Source organism: Antrostomus carolinensis, unplaced genomic scaffold, assembly GCF_000700745.2.
Source record: "Antrostomus carolinensis isolate BGI_N321 unplaced genomic scaffold, ASM70074v2 scaffold46497, whole genome shotgun sequence".
Lineage (NCBI taxonomy): Eukaryota > Metazoa > Chordata > Aves > Caprimulgiformes > Caprimulgidae > Antrostomus > Antrostomus carolinensis.
The window spans coordinates 8,427-15,450 of record NW_010326157.1 but is presented as its reverse complement, the minus strand read 5'-3'; the positions used below and the strand labels follow the sequence as shown (position 1 = coordinate 15,450).

At 53.8% G+C, this 7,024-nt stretch overlaps 1 pseudogene; it reads right to left on the bottom strand.

Annotated features, from left to right (window-relative positions):
• Window positions 1-120, bottom strand: part of LOC104527690 (regulator of G-protein signaling 3 pseudogene) — a 644-nt pseudogene extending 524 nt beyond the window's left edge.
• Window positions 121-7,024: the final 6,904 nt, after the last annotated feature.

The following is a 7,024-nucleotide window of genomic DNA, read 5'->3' as shown; positions in this document are numbered from 1 at the left end:
CAAAGTCTCCCAGGGCTCAGTTGGAGCTGATGCCTCTGTGGCTGGAGGATCATCACCTGCTGCTGCCTTCCCAGCTTCTGAGTGCATCTGCCCTGGCTTCTCAGCGTCTGTCTCCAGCATCTGCTCAAAAGAGAAGATAAAGAAGGATGAAGGCAGAAGCATCCCAAACCTCTCACAGGCCACCTTCCTGGGGAGCCTCCTTGCTCCTAACACCCCAACCAGAAGGCTGGCACCAATTTGTACAGCCCTAACAGTACTCTAGTGAGGTGGGATGGAATCGTCCCCATGTCCCCAGGTGGTGGCAGGTCACCCACCACTCCCAGAGCACCCAGTCCTGATCCTGCTCCCTGGAGCACCGGGTTCCCCCACCAGCAGCCAGCTGGTGGTTACGGGGAAGGAGTGGGATGGGGCCACCCAGCTCCCACCTCCAGACCCAGCAACACCAGTGGGTTTGGAGGAAGCCGGGTGTTGGTGATGGGTGGTTCAGCCCGGCAGCACAGCCGGGGCAGACAGACTCAGCTCCAGCTGCAGAAGCAGAGCTGGTAACATCATCCTTACCCCGATGGCTCCCCTGTCCCCCTGGGAGCTGCTGGTGGGGCTCAGCCCTGCAGAGATCTTCCCCGAGGTCACCAGGGCAGTGGAGAAAACCAGCAGCTCTCGTCTGGGCAGCTCCAGCCCCTCCTGCGCCACATTATTTAACACAGAAGGGAAGCGCCGGGTTCTGCTCATCTGCAGATTGCCCAAGCTCAGCCCGGCCGTGAGCGGCTCAGCCTCCCTGACCAGTGCCCACAGCCACCCCGTGCCCTGTGCAGACACAGCCCTGCAAAACCACAACCACTCCCACCAGCCCTTTTGGTTTTTTCAGCCTTCGGGGCTGGTTTGTTTGGGGTTTTTTTCCAGCTTGCCTCTGCAGCTGGGAAAGGGTTGAGCAAGCTCTGCCCTTTCCAAGAGAAAAGCCAAGAGCAGCCCAAGGGAAAACACCTCCAAGTTTTTTGGGTGAGCCTGTGATGAGTCCCCTCTGCCAGAGCTGAGTCCACTTTTCCATGGGACTTTCCCTTTGCACAGAGCCTGTCTAAGCCAAAGAGGCAAAACCAGCTCAGCAGGGAAAAGAGAAAGACCAAAGCAGAGAAAAATCCTCCCTGCGGGAAGCAATTCCCACCTACAGCGATCCTGCAGGGTTGGGACAAGGGTTATTATACAGGATCAGCCCCAGGTAACAAGTCACCCAGAAAACATGTCACTGTATCCCCAGTTAAGATCCAAACATTTCCACAAGCCCACTGGCAACCAGGAAGTTGGAGTTAAAGCCACCACCCCTGTAGAAAATAGGTTGACTTCCGCTTTTAACAGCAGCCCTGGGTGGGAATCAGCCCATCCAGCCTCACATCCCGTTGGGAACAGGCACCCACGGAGCAGACGGAGGCTGTATGCCTTCAGTGCTCCTGGCTCATGACAGCAGACCCCTGCAAACCATCCCCTGGGACAACCAACCTGCTGTCAACCACCTCCTCACCCTGCAGAGCTGGTGCACGTGGATGATAACCCACCACTGGACATCACCATGGAGCTGGACACAGATGTTGGGCTACAAAAGCTGCTGTCATCCCCGGGAAACACCCTGGAGGTGTTTAAGCCCCAGCTTTGGCACCACCTGCCCTGCACAGAGGGGATGACACAGGGACTTGTGTGGCACCTGGCAGCACCCGCCTGAGCTGATGGGTCCAAAAATCATGACACGTTTCCAAAAAGCTGCTTGGGTTCAGCGCCGTGGCCAGCCACGTCCTCTGGGCAGCACACAGAGGAGCTCATCCACATCTGCCAGAGCCTTGGCCTTTCTTCTCACACACAAAGGGTCCCCTCACACCTCTGAGCACACAAAGGACCTGCTCTGAACCTCCCCTTCCAGCCCAACGTGGTGCAGGCAGTGATTTAGCACCATCCCCTGAATTTTACCACCACGTTTAAAGATGAAAATTTAGAGACTGTTGTGTCCTCCACCTCATCTGACATCGCCCTGGCTCTGAAACAGCTGGATTTGGGGGGAAGGCACAAAGCAAATGCTCAGCTTACCCCATCCTTGGGCTGTTTTACTCCCCCCCCACACCCCATGGTGGTTTCTTGTAAGAAGGGAACGTTTCCAGCCTTGTCGTGCAAGGATGCTATTTGCACCAGCGTGTGTTTTAATGATGCTGTTTATCTCTTATTTGTTTTGCAATCATTGTCATCATTATTTCATGAAATAATTAAAGGAAAAACCCAGGCAGCCCTCGATTCACTCCCTGCAAAGCTCTCCCCCCTCCCCAGCAGCTCCCTATCTGTCCAGTCCTTCTGCTTAATATTGCTGGTTGCCTGCATCAGATAAGGCCCTAGAAGGAAATGAACAGGCTCCTTTAAAATGAGAGACATTTGGGGATTCAATTAAATCCCTGCGTTAATTCAATCAGGGACTCTGCTGCTCTTCAGCGGCACGGAGGATACGAGCAGGAGCTTCACCACCGAGCGAGGTTTCCATCTCGGGGTTGAAAGCATCACCAGGCTGTGAAATCCTGTCCTCACAGAAGGGGCTATGGCTGAGCTCAGCTAAACAGCACCTGATGGTGGGGAAAAGACAGGGAAGGGAAGCAGTTTTTTATGTCACTATGGCCAGCCAACAACCCTGATCGTGGCTGGAGTCACCAGGGACTTCATCAGCACAAAGCCAAGGGCCACCTTGCTGCACAAAGCTGATTTGGGCCAGAGAGAACAGGGATGTGACCAGGTTTCCTTCTCACCATCATCATAGCCAAGGGACTGCTGGAGGAGGCAGCAGGGAGGTGATGGGGACATCTGTCCCTCCACCTCAAGGACTCACACAAAATATCCTGTTGTCTCACTGCAGCTCAGGTCCCTCTCCCTCGGCCAGCAGCAGTAGCTCAGGAGTCACCATCCAAAACCTGAATCTCTCCATCCTCAATGTCTTGGTCTCACTGCTCTCAACATCTGTGCTTCCTTGCTCTCAACATCTGGGTGTTCCTATCCTCAATATTTGAGTTTCCCTGTTCTCAGCATCTGCATCTTCCCATCCTCAACACCTGGGTCTCCCTCCCCTCAACATGCTGGTTGTTCTATTCTGAACATCTGGGTTTCCCTGTCCTGAGCCAGGGGAAAACCTGTCCTAAAGGCTTAGGGGCTTTACTACACCCTCCCTGGAGGACCTCACACTTCACTGTTCCAGTTTCTATCTCAGACTAAGTGGCCAAGGCAGCATGTCCCAAGAAAGGGAAGAGAAAGCAGAAGAGTGAGCTGCCTCCAAGCCCCAGGGGTAATTTTAGGGAAGGAGGATGACTGGTTTGACTGATCTGCAACAGCAAGAGAGTCCCTAAGATCCATTTCCCCATTGAATAAGCCTCAACACACCCCCAAAAAAAGCCAAACATTGCCCTGCTTGCTCCAGCATCCTCCATCTCTGCACCAGTAACCTGCTGCCTCGACTTCCTCTGCCTTTGGACATCACTCACTGACTCAAAAGTTTTCTTGAAACCAAGATGAGGGAGAAGTACCACAAACCCTCTGCTCTTTGGTCTGTAATTTCATCAGGTTTGGGTTTTTTTCTGGTTGCTGCTGCTCTGATGCCAGTAGAGCCAAATTTTCAATGAACAGATGTGGGTTTGTCAGAGCGGCCTCGACTTCTCCAGCATTTCTTTAAATAACGTGTCCTTTCTATAGTGGCTCATGGCCGGGGGCTTCCAGCTGGGAAAACACCGGCCACAGAGACAGCACAGCTGTGAGCTGAGGTCTGCACTGACCTTCCCCTGGTGCTGCCAGCTCTCACGCTGCCAGAAATGCCGTAATATGTGGCATTCCCTTAAATCCCCAGCTCTGGGAGGTCAGGGATTTTTTGGAAGCTCTCAGCTTCTTGTTTCAAAACCTCTGCTCCTCACAGTCACGGAGCTGCCGTGGCTCAAGGAAAGCCTGGACACAAGAAAATTGAATTCAGTCTTTCCTGGCTCCTGATGAGGATGCTCAGGTTTTGCAAGACACATCTTTGGTGGTAATACTGGGGAGGAGGAGGTTAAACACGCCTCAGAGAACTGCAGCGCCCTGCGCCTCAGCCAAAATCAGGGATTGGGAAAAGCAGGAAAGTTGGACGTTTTGCTGAGTAGGAGAATGAAGGACACGCTGCTCCAGCTGCACTCTCACCCTGGGAGGAGGTAATGGACTTCCTGAGATACTGCTGGAAGAGCTGCTGTCATGGGCTGTCCCCAAACTGCAACAGCCCCATCCTCTATGAGTCCCATGGAGGAACCTCTCTGGCTCCTGCTGTCCTTAAATCTATCATTACTCAAAAGTGCCTCACACGCCCCAAAAAGCATTTCACTCCATAGGAATGAGACCAAGTCCTTCTCCAGGGGGATTTCAGGGAGGACACAGCCAGCTTCGTTACTGGTAGTGCGCTGCCTGTGCGGAGGTAACATCCCTCCCCAGGAGATGGGATGTGGGGAAGACAGTTCCTGTATCACCCAGAGAAACATCAACATTTCCAAAGTAGGTTTTTCCTTAAGAAAAAAAATTATAATTTCAGTTCTTGGCATGGGACAAACTGTGATGAGATCCATCAGAGCAGAAACTTCTAACTGGCCCTGTGAAATTCTACCAAAACCATTGATGATGAGCACCTCCAGACTTAGAAAAGTGACCACTAAGAACCAAGTAAGCACATGGTTACAGGAAGCGGCATCTAATACACAGCATGGAGCTGAGAGGAAGAAAACAAAGCCAAAAACATGAAGCAAAACTACCAAAACTTGAGAAAATTTTCATGGGAGTCATTTTGAAAATGCTCACAAGGAGCATCCCCCGAGCAGCCCCACTCGTTGCCCTCCCTGAGCCGCGGCAGCTCTGTAGGGTTCACTGCACAACAGGGTTTTCTACCCACTCCCTGCTTCATTACTGAATTGATGAATAATTGATACAGAGTAATTAGCATCACAGCAAAAGCAAGTGCAGATGTGATCCTCCTCCCAAAGAGCAGGATCCAACAGCGAGGGTGGACATACACCTCTGATGAGACACCCGTGGTGATGTGAGCATTTGTACCACCCAAAAAACCTTGGGGTTGAAAGGTCTCAGAGCCCTGGCAGGAGAAGTCCTCCTCTGCAGGAGGAAATGACCCCGTGTTAATCCCATTACCCCATTACTGTCATCCCCAGTTGACTGCTCTGCAGATGGGGCCTGACCTGGGTATCACCCAGCCCTGCTGCTGCAGCATCCATACCCTGTGTCTCTGCCCAGAGCCAGAGCAGAGGGTGTGTGGGAGGGAGCCTGAAATGGGGGGGGAACTGGGGACAAAACCTCCCAAGCAGCTGGAGATAACAGCTTGATGCTGCAGCCTGAGCCATCAGCCCTGAACCACAGCTGACCCAAGAGCTCTACACCCCAACCTGTCCCCTGCCCGGTGCCCTCCATCCCCACTGAGACCACAAGCACAGCCACAGCTCTGATTGCACTGGGAAGGGTTGAATTTGCTGGTTGGTCCCCAAAAAAAGGGAGGTAACCAAAAGTCCCTGAAAGCCCTGGAGAAGAAATCCCATGTTGGTGGCACACGGCAACGCCAGAGCCAGCCAGTGTAGATGGCACAGCCCAGATTTAACCAGGGAACCTCAAAAAGTCCCCATTGCTACCAACACCCCCTCGTTCCTCCCGATGCTGCTCGTTCCCAACCCTCCAAACCCAGCTTGGCAGTGAACAAAGCCCCAGGTTCTCCAGGAGACCAGGGACCAGCCCAACGTGGGGTTGCCCAGGAGAGGAGCCAGATGCCTTTGACCCAAAAGGACATCCACACTCCCGACGGCACCGTGCTGCTTCCTCGACCTGCGGTCAGATCCTGCCCAGGGAAGTGGACAGCCCACAGGCTGCAACTTAGAAAGCAAAACCTACCAAATCCAGGCTCCCAGTTGGATCCCAGTTGTAGGGTCTGAGCGAGCAGCATCTCCCTCCAGCAGCCCTGGCCCCGACATGCCCACAGCCACAGCTCAGCAGATGTTAGTGCAGCGCTCGGCTCTGCCTCTGCCGTTATTAATGTCAGTGTCAAGCAGCAGTTGAAGCCGCCCCAGACTCTCCCAGACACGGCTCCCTCGTGTCCCTCGTGCTATTTACGGCTCTGCTAGCAATCCCTGGAGGCACCATTACCTGCTGATGAAGTGGATGACCGCTCTGCCTTGAGGAAAATCTACGGATCACCCTGAAACCTGCCACACTCACTTTCACAGCTCCCCTTCTCCTGCCCCGGAGCGACACCCAGCCGCAGAGCGATTCCTGTGCTTCCTGCTCAATCAAACTCTGCTGCGGGTTCACAGTCGGGTTTTTTTTCCCAAACTAGTTTCTACAGAGAAGGGACAGCTCTGAGGTGGGAGATGTTCTGCAGTGTGGTGCTTTGCCCTCAACACTGCAATCCCCTACAAGCGGCTCTACCCAAACGGGCAGGGACAGGGAGAAAAAACACGCAGGAGGGTGCAGGGTCCTTGTCTGGGGGACAGCACACACACGACTACCTGCCCTGTGCCTTCTCCTGCAAGGACCAGTGCCCTCTTGTGAGACCCTCAACACACCAGGCTGGGAACCCAACTATATTTCTCTTCCTGGTGTCACATTTTGTTGACCAAGACAGGCAAGTTGCCCTGATGGCTACAGAGAGAGAGAAGAGTGATGTGTGTGACAGCCACTGTCACAGCCACTTGCCAGTGGTGGCACCACGGCCACCATTCAGTGATGGGTCCTCACTGCTCAGTTTTGCTCCAGCACAGACATTGGGCACACGGGTGTCCCCCTGCTCCCAGCCAGCTGCAGGCTCATGGATGCTCCTGAGATAGAGCAGGGAAATGTGCTGCCTCCTCTTCCTCACAGGTAGCCCCAGCCATGCAGTGGTACAGGTCACATAAAAGCTCCCTCACCTGGTCACACTGGACATGGGGCTGAGCTCAGCTCCACGATGCCATCACCAACAGCAGCAACACAGCACGGCCACCCTGGGCCAGCACACATCCTG